This window comes from Delphinus delphis, chromosome 11 (genome assembly GCF_949987515.2).
Source record: "Delphinus delphis chromosome 11, mDelDel1.2, whole genome shotgun sequence".
Taxonomy (NCBI): domain Eukaryota; kingdom Metazoa; phylum Chordata; class Mammalia; order Artiodactyla; family Delphinidae; genus Delphinus; species Delphinus delphis.
This window is the reverse complement of record NC_082693.1, coordinates 29,636,819-29,655,807: the sequence shown is the minus strand read 5'-3', so window position 1 is coordinate 29,655,807 and position 18,989 is coordinate 29,636,819. Positions and strand designations below refer to the sequence as shown.

Below are 18,989 nucleotides of genomic sequence, written 5' to 3'. Positions count from 1 at the left end.
CCATCCCCCATTCCTGACAAAAGAGAGCCTCGATATTCTGGAATAATCTTCCTCACCCTAATTTAGATGTGTCAAACCATGTCTGAATACTAGAGTGAGCGTGATTCAGCCACAAGCTGGTAACTCCACTAAGACTAGTGAAGTCAATATTAGACCCCTAAGAAATAAAGCACTTAGGGCTAGCAAAGAAGAGATTTTTAAAAAAGAAAAATACTAATATCTATTGCTGACTAGTGAATTTTTATTCATTTTATTTATAATAAACAACTTAGATCTTATTATGCCAATTGATCTTATTAAGCCAATTAATAACGCTGGTACAATATTTATAGCTGTTTCTAACAGAATTCATTTTATGTATAAATGGCCAGTCACTATTCTTGTTCTCATTATTACTACCGTTATGCCCATCCTCACTGGACACAAATAATTTACAGTAATCTGTGATCTCTCTAGAAAAGGAAATGGCATTAAGGGAAATGGCATTAAGGAAATGGCATTAAGGGAAATCACAGATCGGCAGAGAGGAAATTAATTAAATATTAAATTAAATCTTGACAGCAAGCTTTCAGAGGCAGCAAAAAATCTCCATTGATGATACAAAGCAAATACACTTAACATCTTTCCTCATCTGTAGTATCTCAATAGATACTCTACAGATCTAATACAGACCTAGATAACAGATCTAATGATCTGTCACATGAAACACCTGCTCCAAAGTTTCTTTTCTCCCAACTCCTAAAAACATGAGTTCTACAACCCAAGCTAGGAGGTAGATTTTTGCCCCTTTTTTCTTCTCTCACATTGCTTAAGAGGCTTTCTACTTCAGTTGTCTGTAACTCCAGAGTAGTTTAAGTTATTCAACTTTTTCTGAATTTCATTTTAGTGCATCTCAAGAGGCTGACATTGATCAGACTCAGAGAATCTATCTTTTAATTCAAAGACTGAGTAAAAATCTGTAAATGCCTGTGCGTGAATGCATAGTTAGGGTCAATATTACTTTTTCAGTACCCATACTTTTACACTGCACCTGACGTGTTGCACTGATAAACACTATCAGGTATTCTAGTTTGCAAAAACTGTAAGGACCACTTCAAGTGCATCTCTGGGAAACTAGCTATTGGAACTGTCCTAAAATTTATCCTGCTGAGGCTAAAGTTTTCTTATCTATAAAATACTCTTCACGGACTTACTTGGGGGTCCGGTGGTGAAGACTCCATGCTTCTACTTCAGGGAGCACAGGTTCAATCCCTGATCAGGGAGAAAAGATCATGTATGCCATGCCATGCAGCCAAAAAAAATAAATAAATAATAAAATACTATTCATTACTTAGTTAAAAAAATAATGGGGGAAGCAGTAAAAGCCCTCAATTCCAGAGGGTGAGAAAGGTTGGGGATAGAGAGCTGTGAAGTTCTTTTAATTAGTCCAGCACAGAAAGGCTGATTTACCTAGAAATACCATTTGCTTAGTTTTCATGAAGTGCTTACTTCTGCATCTATGACCCTTTCTTCCAACCCCGGGCCCTCTTTGCCCCCCTTTGACAGCTGAGTCCTCTTCACTTGGTTCTGGATTCCAAGGCCAGGCCAGTCTAGATGGGATCTCTCTCACCTGAATATGAAAGTGATGATGATTCATATTGGACCTAACTCAGTATACATGAAGACACCGCTGGTAGAATCTATGCTTGGCCATAGTGTGGCACTTCCGGTAGAACAATACTCAGTAGCCATCCAGATTGCACTGGCCATTGTGCAGGATTTTTGTTCCAGAAGGTTGGAAAACTTACAGCGACAGTAGGCTGCTGGCCATCTTCTTCAGATTTACCAGTCAAAGTAACTATGTGCAAATGAACTGGGACAGAGTTGAAAAAAGATATAAAGAAAGCAGGAAGACCTGATTCAGAAATGAGCAAATAAAGCAGCACCTGAAATCAGCAATATAATTGAAGCAGCAACAGAATTTATCAAACAGGACATTGTGATGTTCAGTGGATTTGTGAGAGGCTATTTGCTAGGCCTTGCCTCTTAAGGACATGAGTGTTCTGTCACAGTGGATTCAACCTGAGAGGAGAAGGGGTGGTAACATGATGATGTCTCTACAGTTCCAGACACCAGATTCTCCAGGGTGTGAAGAAAAAAGTAGTTGGGCAAAATGGAACTCACAACTTACTGTTTGTCTTCTGACAAATCCTGCAGCGCAGCCAAAAAATAAATAAAGTGAATCCACTTTAAAAAATATATATGTTTGCAATAAACTAAAAGGATTGTAATGCCCTTTTGTGGAAGGTCTTAGAAATAATAGAATTATTGAATATATTAAATAGATTCTACTGATATAAAATAATAATAATGGGGGGAAAATCACTGCTGTTCTAGTCTCTGTGACATAATTAATGCAGCTTGTATCTCCCAAATCTTACCATTCTGTTTCTCTTGCAGGACCAGAATACGGTGCTGCCCTTTGCATTCTCTGCTTCCCAGCACAGAAAACACTGGCAAAGAACAGGCAAGGAAGCTGGACATTTAAGCCACTCTAAACTACAGATTATTCTTGAAGGAGAATCTTTTAAGGAACTGAGTTTTTGGTTTTACATGTATAGTAATGAATATATACAACTGAATTTTACAGTTATTTTTAAACAGTTGTATAAATGTTTTCTTAACTGAGAGATGACTGATTTTACTTTTCCTGTTTTCACTTGCATTCATTATGACGTTATTAAAATTATAAGCCTTGAATCAATATACTTATGTGAGTGTTGATAAAAGTAATCATTTCTAAGCTTGTTTATCTCATGCCATAATATATACACATATTTCAAGATATTGAATTTATAGAAAATATATAGAAAAATCTATGGAAGTGAATATTTAGAGAAAAAATCACTACTGATCACACCTCGTCAAATTATAAGATATGACAATTTCTCCTAACTATTGTCAATACAAATGCTATTAATGCATTTGTATATGCAATGAAACTTTTGAAAATTCATGTAGGAAAATTATATCAGACAGCTCACAGATTAGATTGTACAAATATTGAGTACATTAATGATTATTCATTAAAAACAATCCTAGGTAAAAACAGTAATAAGATGTCAGTATTAAGCCAATCCTTTGAAGTAAAAAGTAATGGCATATAGGGTGTTAATAGACATTAGAGACATAAATTAAAGTGATTGGGCTAACTAAGGCTATAATGCCACACTAGCAATTCAGATTATTATGAGTGTTTTGTAGTGTCAGCCTGGGAATGCTCAAGGAAGTATATTCCAAACTTCCTTAATGATAAATGTCACCAGACGAGATAGCTAAACGTAATGATTATGAGAACTCTGCCCCAAGAGATTCTCATTCAGTAGATTGTATTGTGACATTGCTATCTATAGTGTACCTGTAGTCCTCCTGGGGACTCTTCAGGCAAGCTTGAAAATCACCAAGGCTAAGAGGTCTGTGACCTTGGCGCACTCTGAGCCTTTTAATCTTCCTCATTTGTACTTAAAGTTTGTGAAATAGGTTATAATTGTCAGATTATATAAACTATTTGTTTTATTTTACAGCATTTGCTCACCTGGTCTTATTTGTGACTAACAACTCTGTGAACTACTTGATATATATTTCATATATTCTTTACTTGGATTTAAGGATGCACATGCGTTCTCAAACTTAATGTGCATGAGGATCACTTGGACAAATCATTAAAATGCAAATGCATGCTCTGCCACCTAGATTTTGATTCATTTGGTCTCTGATGGGACCTAGGAATTCACATTTGAAATAAGCACTCCTGCTGATTCTGACGAAAGTGCTGTACAGATTATATATTCAGAAATCCCACTGTAGAGGACTGATGAATTAAAATCACAGTAACTGTTGGAAATCCACCTAAATCTAAACAAACCCTGTGGAAATACTTCTGTGTTTGGAGCTTCCTACCAGCTGCCAACGGATTACCTGAATTTTACTATAAATGGTGCACTTGAATGTCATAAGACATTATCTTTATTCATTGGAATTATTTTGAGATTCATTCTATTTAAAAGACACTACAAGGAGGGCTTCCCTGGTGGCGCAGTGGTTGACAGTCCGCTTGCCAATGCAGGGGACACGAGCTCGTGCCCCGGTCCGGGAAGATCCCACATGCCGCGGGGCGGCTAGGCCCGTGAGCCATGGCCGCTGAGCCTGCGCGTCCGGAGCCTGTGACCTGCAACGGGAGAGGCCACAACAGTGAGAGGCCTGCGTACCACAAAAAAAAAAGAAAAAAAGACACTACAAGGACAGAACTTCTAGGTGATTTAATTAAGACAAAACTCCTATTATTTGCTATTTAGGTAAACTATTTTATTTTTAATGTCCAAGCAAAATAATTGTTTGCAATTATACTCTTTACCAATGTATCAAAAACTCCACAAAGAAACTGGTATTATATTTTCCTACAGGAAATCTTGCAATTTTGCAGTTCACATTTTTAGTTAGGTAAAACACAACTTTCATTACTATGCACAGTGAGAATTTAAATGTTTCTGATCGTTTCTGCAATAAAATGTTATGTACATGCTTTAAGACAGTTGAATTACTATGCTTCTCACTAATGATGGAGTAAAATTTTACATGAATGTGTTATAATATTTCTGAATCTCATTAAATATTACATTCATAGAATTTTATTTTAGAACAATAGCTATCATCTCTTAATTGTTATGATCCTGAAACACACCAAATGCATTTCACTTGGTCAAATTTGCATTGTAACTTATTTTAAATGTTTAATCTTAGACATCTGAGTTATTAGAAGGGTTGATTCAAAAATCGAATGTGTCTGGCTTGCAGAAGAATGAAACTGTCAATCCTATAATGATTAAAATAATGGATTAACAAATGTGCTAACCATATAAACAGTGGCTTTTTATATTGGTGTATCAGTGTTTTAAATTAGGTAAAATTTGTCAATGTGATCAGCTTTGTCTTTTTTACTTTCAGATGATATAGTCCAATTTAATGAGGAATAATAACACTGGCTTTCTCACAGAGTTATTACCACAATGCAATCAGCAAAGTATGTTAACAATTTGGATAAACAGTCCTTGTGTGTGTGTGTGTGTGTGTGTGTGTGTGTGTGTGTATGAAAGTGCACATATGCCTGTGTGCACACAGAGTACATGTTTAATTATAATATTGATATTTTAAAATACAGTTATATTTATCTGTGTGAACACATTTTATTTCTATTTTGAACAGAGTGTTATTAATTCAACCACGCTATTGACCATCTATTTCTGATTTCCTAAATAATTATTTTAAACAGAAGTCATGTTCCTTTATCCAGGTTGGTTTTCCTCATCGAAATTGTGTGTAGAAGAATAATATCTTGATGAGAAAAAGAAGAAAGACTGCACAGTCTAACCCTAATTTTAGAGGGATAGCTTTTTATATTCATCCCTGACATCAAAAGAGGAGGTATCATAACATTTTAAAGCTTGAGTTTTTTATTTGACCGAGATTAGAAAATAAGGAACTCTGGATTTTGTACTTGTTTACCTGAAAACATCAAATTTAATACAACTCAAAAGATATATTATATTCTAGTTTACTTTTCATATGTCATTGTTATAGTCAAATGTTCTCTTTTTTCCAAGAAGATAAAGTTTTCCTTTGTGAATATATTTTTTTAACTTTTCATTTTATATTGGAGTATAGTTGTTTTGTTTTGTTTTGTTTTGTTTTGTTGCCACACCGTGCGGCTTGTGGGATTTTAGTTCCCTGACAAGGGATCGAACCCAGGCCCTAGTCAGTGAAAGTGCAGAGCCCTAACCACTGGACCATGAGGGAATTCCCTGGAGTGTAGTTGATTAACAATGTTGTGTTAGTTTCAGGTGTACAGCAAAGTGGTTCAGTTATACATATACATGTATCTATTCTTTTTCAAATTCTTTTCCCTTTTAGGTTGTTACATAATATTGAGCAGATTTTCCTGTGCTATACAGTAGGTCCTTGTTGGTTATCCATTTTAAATACAGCAGTGTGTACATGTCAATCCCACACTCCCTAACCATTCCTTCCCCCCACCCTTCCCCCCTGGTAACCATAAGTTTGCTCTCTAAGTCTGTGAGTCTGTTTCTATTTTGTAAATAAGTTCATTTGTCTCATTTGTTTTTAGATTTCACATATAAGGTATATAATACAATATTTCTCTTTCTCTGTCTGACTTACTTCACTCAGTATGACAATCTCTAGGTCCATCCATGTTGTTGCAAATGGCATGATTTCATTCTTTTTAATGGCTGAGTAATATTCCATAGTATATACGTACAACATCTTCTTTATCCATTCCTCTGTCGATGGACATTTAGGTTGTTTCCATGTCTTGGCTATTGCAAACAGTGCTGCAATGAACATTAGGGTGCATATATCCTTTCAGACCATGTTCTTCTCTGGATATATGCCCAGGAGTGAGATTGCAGGATCATATGGTAGCTTTATTTTTAGTTTTTTAAGGAAACTTCATACTGTTTTCCATAGTGGCTGTACCAATTCACATTCCCACCAAAAGTGTAGGACGGTTCCCTTCTCTCCACACCCTCTCCAGCATTTATTGTTTGTGGATTTTAAAATTTGTATGGAGACACAAAAGACCCTGAATAGCCAAAGCAATCTAGAGAAAGAAAAACGGTGCTGGAGGAATCAGGCTCCCTGACTTCAGATTATACTACAAATCTATAGTCATCAAAACAGTATGGTACTGGCACAAAAATAGACATATAGGACAATGGAATAGGATAGAAAGCCCAGAAATAAACCCACACACCTATGGTCAATTAATCTACGACAAAGGAGGCAAGACTATACAATGGGGGAAAGACAGTGTCTTCAATAAATGGTGCTAGGAAAACTGGCCAGCTACATGTAAAAAAATGAAATTAGAACATTCTTTAATGCCATACACAAAAATAAGGTCAAAATAGATTAAAGACCTAAATGTGAGACCATAAACTATAAAACTCTTAAAGGAAAACATAGGCAGAACACTCTCTGACATAAACTGCAGCAATATCTTTTTCGATCCGTCTCCCAGAGTAATGGAAATAAAAACAAAAATAAAGAAATGGGACCTAATTAAATTCAAAAGTTTTTGCACAGCAAAGGAAACCATAAACAAAATGAAAAGACAACCCACAGAATGGGAGAAAATATTTGCAAATGATGTGACCAACAAGGGATTAGTCTGCAAAATTTACAAACAGCTCATGTGGTTTAATATCATCAAAACAAACAACCCAAACAAAAAATGCGCAGAAGACCTAAATAGATATTTCTCCAAAGAGGATATGCAGATGGCCAAGAGGCACATGAAAAGATATTCAACATTGCTAATTATTAGAGAAATGCAGATCAAAACTATTGATACAATGAGATATTACCTCACACCAGTCAAAATAGCTATCATCAAAAAATCCACAAACAATAAATACTGGTAAATATTATTTTTATTTTGTATTATAAGTAATTGTTTTTAATAGCTAAGAATTAATACATTTATAACAATGTCTTAAAAACAGAGAAAACCACAATTTGTGAGAATTTAAAGCCAAAATAGATCTATTTATTTCTAAAACATAAAATTGAAAAATGATTATTATTACAAGTATTCAAGTGCAGCATGAGCAGTGTTTAAAAAGATTTATAGACTTGTATTTCATCTAATATAGGAAATCATTCTAGATACTTATTTGTCCAGGGGATTAGTTAAACAAATGTCCCTAACCTATTTAAATTTGTCATCTCAATTGAAGACAGGTCTCAAGAAGTGAATTGGTGGACTCTGAAACACATGGACACACTTTGTGACCATCCTATTATTAGAAGCTAAAAGGTAATTACAAATCACAGAGGTGGCAGCGCCTCGAAGGGGTCAGGTTAGAAAGACGAGGAGAAAAATTATGGTCTAATTTTTTTAAAAAAGGATGTGTGTTTAAACCCAATTGAGTTATTTAATGAGTAGATTTAGAGAAAAGATGGTACCCTGTCACACCACTTTAGCATACTGAATAGCTCAAGGGGAAAACGTTGCTAGGAAGATTTAATTAATTTCCTTCATCTAATCCTCTGTTAACACTAAACAAGCCACTGTCACATGCATCATATGAATTCCAAGGACAAAGTAAAAGCCATTTAAAAGTAGTCATATCCCAATAAGGTTATTAAGAGACCATTTCTAAGTTCCTCATTGAAGTTAATGCATTTAACACTAATACTGTTCAAAATCCATATTACAGTCCAGCAATTTCATAAAATATTGACTGCTTTGGTGTGTCCTTATATACTAATGTATTATATTTTTAAGTAACTTAGTGAGGCAAAAGTCCAGGTTATTTAGTTTCAGCTTGTTGTGAGAGATTGCAACTCCTGTAAACAGCTTTAAATTGCAATAGCTCAAGCCTTTGGGTATATCAGTTTCTGTCTCTAAAATTGAGTGCCAGCATCACAGCCTCTGTATTTTGTCTAGAGCTTTTCTCTCTCAGGGTTATGCAAAACAATAGGAGATTAATGGGGTAACATAGTAAAAAGTTTTATGAATGATAAATATTATCCCTATTTTTCTGTAGGAGAAACGGAGTCATATGTAGGTTAAGTAACCATTAAAAGTGTTATAGAAAAGGATCCATTTATGCTGCATTTAACTGTATTCCAAGCACTTATTCTTTGCTAATCTCCTTAACTGTCACTTTGAGTGCCAAAGGTGAGGTACGTATCCTGTATAAACATATGCAAATTTTGAATCATTTAAGCTGTCTTTTCAAATATTGATCAATATATCAAGTTTGATGATCAAAAACCAGAATTTTCCTTACTCTTTGCCAAAAAGCCCCTTTTAGTGAGATTTTCTTTAATGTAATGAGGCGGGGCTGGGGGGAGGCATAGGTTTGCATATAAATGTATTTCCCATCAGTAAACTTACTTCCCCAAACATCTAATACTATCTAGTACTGAAAAGCTGGTGTAGAAAGAATGTCAAAGTCCATGCTGGAGAATAAAATCCTTCCCCACTGAAAACTGTAGAGCAGGTCTGAAGGGAATGACATCTCTCACTATCTTAAGGAAATTCTTTTTCTTTTCTTTTTTCCTGTCAAAATGCAGCTTAATTCAATATGAAGACTATGTATAGTGGCTTGTTGCTTAAGGTCCTACAATGTTTTTTGCATAACGGTAATAAAGTGTTTTATGATACATTTTTCCATTAAGACTTTGGAAGAATATATTGTTGGCATAATGGGTAGAATGAGAGAGTATCTTACAGCGTACGGCAAGACGAGGTGGGAAAGTTAAAGTAAAAGAAATAAAAATATCATTGTATATTATTTTACATGAAATAAAATTTAATTAATAACAATAATTTGTAAAGTGATGAGCATAACCAAACATAAACGTGAGTGAAATGAAACTAATATCAGAGACTAAAGAGAACTCTTCCTAGATTCACTCTTCTGTAGAAATTGAAGACAGATAAAGGGAAAAGGGCATGGAGAGAATCAAGTTTTTAATTTTCACACAAAACATTAAAAATCCATTGATATCAGATAAGTTCTTTGTATTTAGACCTCCAATGTGTGTGGTGGGAGCTATTTCAATGTCCCTAAATTCTTTCTCAATGAATTTCAGATTTCCTCTACATATATTGAAGAGAAATGTCATGAATTTTTTAAAGAAATTAGCTCAAATGGAAAATAAGAAGAAATGGAGAAGAAAGAGAAGACAGAGGAGGTGAAGGATGAAGAGAAGAACAAGGGAAAGCACATCATTAACATCTATGAAAACATATGGTCAAGAGAAAAATACACTCCCCCTACAAAGCACTGGGGAGATCAGTGTTCGGCCCTCTTTCTGCCAGTTTACTTTGTAATTGTTTTGTCCAATTTACCTTAGGCTAGCCATGTATTTCCTCCCTACTTTACATATGCATGGAAATTGCACATTTTCTAGGATTGGGCTGAAACAAGCTGTGTCTTGAACACGTGGCAAATTTCCTACTCTCTTCTAAGCAAAGTCAAAATATGCCAAGAAAATATACCACATGGAGGTATAACACAACGCAGGGTAAGGTGCATTTGGAAGCAAGCAAAGACTTTCCTAACAGATGAAAAACTTTCTAGAGCCGAGGCCTCCTGAAAAAGAAAGTTCAACATGAATATAAAGAGAGGAAGAGGCTGCTATGGAATGAGCTTAAAAGAGTAGGAAGGGATCATATCAAGAAAAAAAAAACCTGAAATTATTCTTAGTTTGCAGTTTTATTAAGTAGAAAAGAGAAACTGTGGAAATACCTTACATGTGATAACAGTAGGATGAGTTCGTGTTTCTGTAAACTGTTTCCTTTGCAGTCTGAATACTGGATTGGAAAGCAAGAAAAAAAAAAGGAATTCAGATCAACAAGTTAAGGGTCATTTCAGCAGTTAACAGAAAGATAGTGGCAGCTGGAAAGAGGTGACAGTAGAAATGGAGAAAATAAATAATGTAGGAGGGAGAATAAAGAATTTTTGGTGCTTTGTGACAGGTGGGCAAAGGTGTCTTGCATGATAACTGTATTAATGGAATGTCAATCCATTTACTAAGAAAGAGACTCAGGAATAGGAGAGATTTTGATGGAATAATATCACAAGTTAAGTTTGGGACAAGTAAAATTTGAGTGGAGCTGTCCAATTGTCTGCAAGATATTACCAAGTAGAAAAAATAAGATTTCTGGGCTATAAAGAAAGTATGTGAGTACAATGGGCTTATAGACAAGCAGAGGTACTGGATAAATTGGGTTTAAAACCTTGACCATTTACAAACAATTTTCCTAATCAAAGGATTATACCTCAGTTTCTTCACCTGCAAAAGTGGGATTGCAGTGGCACCTCTTGACATTGATCTTAGAGGATTATTGTGGAAATTCAATGAGATATTATATGCAAGACACTTGTCATACGTCTAGAGTTTTATACATATTCACGAATGTTAGCTATTATTGCCGTCACTATCATCACCATTTAAACATCTGGGAATGTATGACTTTCTTAAGAAGAAGAGATGTCTCGAGATTAAACGAGCAACCTCAGCATTGGAATACAGTTAGGGGAGGAGAATCCAGAACACAAAACTGAGTAATATGGGCAGCATTGGAAGTACATGTATAACTATGAAAATGTTATGCAATAGATATGAAAAATTTTCAGAGTCCAAAGAAAATGAGGGTTGAAAAATGTCCACTTTATTTAACAATAAGGACATATTGAATACACTTGCAAAGCAAATTAAAAAAATATATAAATGTATCATTGGCATGGCTTAGGCATGAAATTTTTGGAGAGTAGCTATGCATAAGTAGCCACCAGTAGTAGATAGCTAATATTAGCAAAATTTTTTGTGCATAGCAGATGGCACAGTTTTGGGAATTGAAGAGAACAAAAGGAGAAGAAAAAGAGAGAAGCTGACAAATTTATCAATTAATTAATTGGAGAAATAATCTTGCCATTTTTTGGAAGAGAGCAAGCTTAGGGTTATAAGAGAGGCATATGGTCACATAATCCTTTAGATATGCAAATATTGGCAATGGCTTTCTTCAGTAGAGTAGAGATGAGTAATATGATCTCTATGAACTGGTAGGACTAAGAAAAATTTCTGTTTAAAGTTGGAACAACTTATTTGGTCAATGATCCATACTGTTCCACACATGGAAATGTTGTAAAATATCAGTCAGATATCAATCATATAGATCCAACATCATTCCTTAAAGAGAGACATTTTACAATGACTCAATCTTGGAATATTTATTCCTCCATATTTCAGAAATTCCTCCATATTTCTCCTTCAAAAAGAATCCTCCTCATCAGCAGTTGTTCATGTTTGTCTCATCAAATTAACCAAAATCCTGCTTATTAGCAAACCTCACATGAATTATCATACTATTTCTCTCCTTTTCTTCATTAACAAACATCTTGAGAAAACTTCCTACTTTAAATTTCTTCTACTCTTTCTTTTTCACCTTTGTTAATTTTTCTCCATTTGCCTCTTAAACGTGAACATTCCAGTAGATTTTTTTTTCTAGCTTATAGTCTCTCCTCATTCTACATATTCTCATGCAGCAATTTGATCTTCAGCCATGTTTTCAGTGTGGATGATATGCAGACACGTTCAGCTCAGACTCAAATCCAACTGCTAACATTTTTAGTTCCAAACCAGGAGGTAGGAGGCTGACAGTGAAAATAAGTGGAAAGTCAGACAAGTAAACTGCCCCTGAAACCAAGGCTTCCCTGAAGGCCTATGATGGTAGATTTATCCCAGATCCCAAGGTTGAATAGCCTTAGAGGGAATAGGAGACAATATTTTGTTCTGACACAAGATGGTCAGCTGGAATCGATATTTTGGATGAAACTGGGACTTTGAAAGTGTTATACCTTTATGGAAAAATCAGCAGGAAATAAAAAGTACACGTGTTTACATGACAGAAATCTTCCAAAATGGCCTGAATGCTAGATGGAGAATGCAAAGCAAGCTCTTGTGAAAAATCATATACGGTAATTCTGCTCTTTTTCAGGATTTGGGTTTTAAATTTACGTTACTCATAGAGTCAAGGAAATACAAACTCAAAAAGTTAAAGATATGACTAATTGGTATCACTCCAGAAACTTAATAGAAACAAAAGAAAATATTTTCCAGATTAGCCATTCTGATTGGTATAAAGTGTTATTTTGCCTTTTCCCCAACATCTGGGGAAGTTAAGCACCTTTTCATATATGTATTGGTTATTTGGATATCTTTGTTTGTAAAAGCCCTGTTCAAGTGTTTTGTTCATTTTTTCTATGATTTATTCATAGAAATTTATTTGAATAAATTCAAATTTATTCAATTTCTTAGTAAATATTTATGTGTATCTTACAAATATATGAATTGCAAATATAGTTTCCCATGCTGAAGTTTGCCTTTTTAGACTCTTAAAGGTGTCTCTTGATAAGTAGAACATCTTTATTTTATGTAGGTAAACTTGTATTTTTTTTCCTCTATGCTTAGTGGTTTCTGAATTTAAGAAATCTTTCACACTCAACAGAATAGGTAAAATGAAAAGAAAAACAGTATCAAGTGTTGGCAATTTTATGGAACAACTGAACATCTAGTGTTCATTGACCCAACTATTTTGGAAAACTTTCAGTATTGTACTAAAACTGAACAATATTATTCCATATTACCCAAAAATTCCACTGTTAGATAAGTAACCTATTTATAGAAATTGCTATACATATTTACCTAAAACTTTGAACAAAACTATTGGTATCAACACTACATATAATGTAGCCAAAAAATGGAAACAACCCTAATGTCCATCAGTAATAGAATGAATACACAGATTTTGCTACAGTCACACAATGGAATGATAAGGAATAAACTGGGTACACACACATAGTAGTTCAATAAATTATTATTATTTTTTCTTGAGTATGCTAAGACTCTTTCTTTATTCAAAAGGTCTAATAATTTCACTTTGGATATATCTTGGCATTGATTATGACTACATTTACTAGGCAGCTTTAGATATTTCTTTATTTCAATAAATAGTTACAAGAGTACACAGGTTTGAGAATATTTTTGTTGTTGTTGTTGATTTATTTTTTAACCACTATGGGAAATACTTAAGTATTTTTATACATACAGAGAAAAGAGCAACTGATAAGAGAACTAAAAATGTAGAAGAGAGAAAGTCCTAAATATAGGGCAATATTTCAGTACTGAAACAGATGGAAGAAGATAGAATCCAATGCAGAGACAGTTGATATAACCTTGCAAAAGAAATGAGCACCCAGCCTTTGGAACTGAGGAAAAGGAAGCATGTAGTTGAGTTCCTGAATAAAAAATACTATGTGGTTGACAAAGAAAATACCTATCTTATGTCTTCTGACCCTAATAATTCTAGTGAAGTACAAGGCAAGGTCAAGAGCTGAGAAAGAGGATAGAAGTGACATAGAGGTTACTCTATATTAATGACATCTTTCAATAGCTAATTCATGGGAAGCTTTAAGGTATGAGCAATTTGAACAGAAGTGTAGTTCAAATGATTGGTGAGGGTTTAACAGAGAGCTGTGATCAAAAAACAAGTATCGAATCAGAATGAATGGGTTTGAAACCCACTTCTACCACTTCCGTATTTTGTGACTTTGAGTGTCAGCTTATTCATCTGTAAAATGAGAGTAAAAAAAATGATATTCCTATAGGATTACTATGAAGATACAAAGAAATAATAAGAGGTAAAATGATAGACACACTATCTTAATTAGTCACTTGCTTTTTTTTTTTTTTTTTTTTTTTTTTTTTGGTTAGTCAGTGGATCTATAGTGACAGGATAAGAAAGTAGAGAGATTAATAGAGTAAGAAAATGGCAATGGGTCAAGCCTCATGATATATTCACTTTTATTTTTTTAGATCAAAAGTCAGTGAAGTAAGGAGTGAAGGAGATAAAAAGGTAAATGGTTTTAGTAAAACAAAAAAGAAGTAGATTAGCAGTCATCATTTAAGATATGGCAAAATTATGCTTGATGGCAATGTAAAAAAAAATTGCTAGAAAATGGAAAATTGTTTGTAAAGATTCTTAGTGGATTCAGGATGCCTTCACCTACATACCTACTCACTTTTTAACCAACCTCTATGTGTGCTTTGCACCTAACACTCAAATGACTTCGCTTTGCTAAGATCTGATATCTAATTTTATTTGATCTAGCAACAACATTCAATAGAGTTGAACTCTTTTTCCTTTTTAAAATACTCACATTTCTTGACTGGCCTCCAAGTTTGTACATTTTTTTCACAGTCCTCCTACATCCTTGTCTGCTCCATCACTATCTTCTATGAAAATACAGCCGCCTTTCCAATGATCCCAAATACTGAATTTGGGGGTCTTCAGTGTATAGGTGGTATAGTTTACTTAGTTCTTGGGAAAAAGTGTGAATTGAGAACAGGAGAGCCCAAATCTATATCCAGAGCAAATTTAATATTCAGAATTGCTTAGAATGGAAGATTCTATCTTTCTCTACTATAATGCTGGCTGCTTGAATCAGTAAGAATAGCCATCGATCTCCAAGGCTTCCTCTTTCCCATGGTAGGGAGAATAATCATGATTTACTCTTTCTGTAGTCTCCAACCCAGCCCTTACTAAAGTGTTCTAAATAATCCATATGTATTTTCCCTAGAACTCCTTAGCCCTAAGCTTCTTGCATTATTCTTTTCAGGCCATTGATCTCATGGCAGAGTTCTCTACCACAGCACAGAATTTAGAGTATTTCCACACATCAGACATACATATTGAATATCTAAGTGTATTGCTTGTATCTTTGCCTATTAGGAGTATTTCCCTTCACCAAAACCCTGGTCATCCCAGGGAGAGAGGGGGCACTGCAATGAGATAGTAGTTAATTTTCCATAGTGGCGCTAGACCATGCCAAACTTTCAACCAGGCCTTTGTCTTTTCCACCTCTATCTATACAACTTCTGGTTGTAGAGAATCCCTTAAAACTCTGCCTAGCATCCTTACCTACCTCAGATATATTTATTACCATCAGATCTGCTGGATTGTATACCTAGGTGGTAGGCTGCAATATCATGTAGCACCCTCTCTATGTTTCACTCAAATCAAGTTATCTTCTAAAATACCACATAAAAACACCAGAACAGTAACCACAAGCCCTCTAAAATTCAAGTGGTCCACTAAAAACCACACCTCATTTTTCATAGGCTGGAAGTTCAAAGTATAACAAGTATCATAAATTAGGAGAATTTCCTCTAATGTCACAGAGCACTAGACTCACAAAAACGTCACAAATAACTGCAGATGGATGAATCTTTGAAATTTTATCTCTCACCCTCTGGTTTGCCTGTGTCTTAGTAGATAAGACTACATGCTACTTACTGCTTCCCTGGTCTAATGAGTATATCACTAATATAGTGAATCAGCGTGTTGTTTTCTGGAACATCAAAATGGTCTAGGTCCTAGTGAACTACAGAGCAAGAGACTTAACAGGGTCTGGTGAAAGTTAAAGGTTTGAAAACTGAGTGGAAGAAGTAGGAAAATTCTTATCAACAGTCTTATGCCTCAAGAGATGAAATTCTCCTCACTCGATCAGACAAATGAGTGAGAATAAAAATGTTGTCCAAAGGTGACTGAAATCTAGAATGAATGGTAAAGGAAGTATAAGATAAATATCAACTTTGATTCTAGGATCACCTGTAACATCAAGGAATATATTGAAGGATATTGACATTGACCTCTACTCTGAGGGATTGTAGTTGCTCCTTCTTTCTTGAGATAGAATTCAGGGCTTCTTTTACTAATAACAGATCTGTATATCATAAGAGTGTATGCTATTTAATTGGCATGAAGGGTAAACTGTTACAGACCGAGTCAATACACCACTCATAGTTACTTGGGTCTCATTCATTTCCCTCACTTCCAGAGTGAAGGCAATGATTTTAAAATCCTGGCTCCAGTGACTGCCTCTTATCTCTGAACACCGTAAGTTGTCCCAGGGTGCCAAAGGACCAGGGATGGATATTAGACATGACCACCTGTGTGCCCTCCAAGGCATGAGCTACAGCAGCTCCAGCATCCAGTCCACCTGAGCTGGACTCATGTCCAACTGAAAATTCCTGCCTTCCTAGTGGCCCAGTTTAGGTGAATTAATGCCTCACAAAGATTTTTGATTACAAGAGACAGGAGGTGGAAAGCAACTAACAGAAATGTCTTTCCTTTCTTCCTTCAAGGAACTGCTCTATGTGGTGCTGTGTAATCTCATGGAGATGTTCCATAACTGAGCAATCGTACTTGTTTTTTTGAAACTATGTTCAGTTTGATAAAACATGACATTTTATTTCCTATGCCTCTTTTTCTACACTTTTGCTTTCAGTTGATTACCACTCCTCCAACAATAATTGAATATGTAGGATTTTCCTCATGTTCTGATTTCTAGGAAACCAAGGCTAAGACATGATGCTTATCAGACAGGTAGGTAAGATAAAATTGAGGGCAAAGTAGAAACTATTTAAGCATTTTATAATTCTATGATTATCTGAGGCACAGAATTTGTGCCTTTAGTTACACTTGCATTCCAAGCCCCACAATATTATTGAGACTATAGGCCATACCTAAAACAGCAGAACTATGAGTCTTTACTACAGGAAAGACTTTTACAATTATGTTTTCCAAAAACAGTTTTTCTAGTGTGAACAGATGCAACAAATTAATTTTTCTTCTTGTAAATCTATAAAAATATTGCAAATAACCTGTCAGTTATGACCTTTAGAATGATATTGACCTTTTAATCTCATAATGGTGAAAAAGTGATAAAGTATAGCTGCACATAAATTGTATTTCAACCCTACCCACCCGTGAGAATTGATAAAACAATAGGCAGAAAAATACAGAGTTGTTCAGTACAATCACATACCAGGAGTAATGGACACTGAGAGTGTTTAATGGACAATTAATTATTTTTCACATCCAGAAAAGAAACATGTGTATGAGAATCTTGCTGCTCTCGTCTGTATATAAACTAGGTTTTTACACAATGTTCGGCAACATGCAGACCTAACTTCAAGAGGCCTGTACTACTGTTAGAATGAATGTGAAGAAGACAGTGTTATAATGAAAAATATATGAAACAGTGAAAAGTTCATGCCTACTTAAAGGCAACCTTATATTACATTGAAGTTTATGTACCAGTACTAATGAAAAGGGGCAATAAAAGAGGTTCTTTTATGCTAAATTAAAGAATAGATGTATATCAGAGACTCTTTCTTGTTAATGCTTTAGCAGAGGATCACCAAAATGATCTCTCTTTCAAGAGAATACCTGCATTACACATAGTCAGCAACTGGATACCTGTATATCTATGCTAAAACTCCAGACATGTTTCCCTCAAGTTCTCTGACAAGGATAGAGGCTCCAAAGCCACCTGTTTGAGCTAATAAACCTCCTTTATGTCGCACCAGGTTCAAGGCTCTTGATCAAGTAGCCAGTTACTTCTGGAAGGTAAAGGAATTGTGCAACGATGTAAAGGGTGCTTATACCTTTCTGCTCCCAGCCTCTTAAACTTCAGAATTTTTTTTTTTTTTGCCACACCGCGTAGCATATGGGATCTTCCCCAACCAGGAATCAAACGCGTGCCCCCTGTAGTAGAAGTGTGGAGTCTCAACCACTAGACAACCAGGGAAGTCCCCAATTTCAGAATTAAAGCCTTGTTCCAACCCACAGTCCTGTCTCTAGCATAGTTGACTCAATTCATAGATATTTTAACCAGTGAGTCAGGGAATTTTTAAGAAATAGCCTTATAGACTTTGGGGTAAAAGACCTGGAATCAATGAGATATGTGGTGTTAAGTCTTTTCTGGATGGAAAGGTAGGTAGGGGCAACTCAGTTTGAACTCTTGGCCATGTTAGAGTGTGATACGGAAATAGATGAGCCAGACAATATTCAGGGGTTACCAACTCGTAAGGAGCCCTGTAATATAAATAAAATAATCTAATGTGATATCAGTGAACTGCTTTACTCTTATAAAAATGACAAACTGTAACTTAGGCCCACTCTAACCTAAACAGAGCACGTCATTAAAGACAATTAATGTTCTTTGCTAACTCCTATTTCTTCTGTTGGCCTTTCACATTTCCCAGTCTCAATCTGCATAGTCATGCAGAGCCTGATTCCTACGCCAGCCACTAACAGAAAACAGGAGCCAATGGGCACAGTCATTTTTAATTCCCAAACATGTTTAACAAGAATGAATGGTATATTTAATTATTTACATTTAAACCATTACTATGTTTTTTGAGAAAAATGTATCAAATAAAATGCAAAGAAAAATTAAGAGAATATGGAAACTGCAGTCAAGTTTAAAACATTTTCCTACTGAGGTAAGTCCAATTACAATTACAAAAGAAAAGAAAAATGGCAAAAGCAAAGTTTCAAACTTACCAGT

The 18,989-nt window shown here is 35.1% G+C and overlaps 1 pseudogene; it reads left to right on the top strand.

Annotated features, from left to right (window-relative positions):
- Window positions 1-1,593: 1,593 nt before the first annotated feature.
- Window positions 1,594-2,029, top strand: LOC132434491 (FUN14 domain-containing protein 1 pseudogene; annotated as a pseudogene).
- Window positions 2,030-18,989: the final 16,960 nt, after the last annotated feature.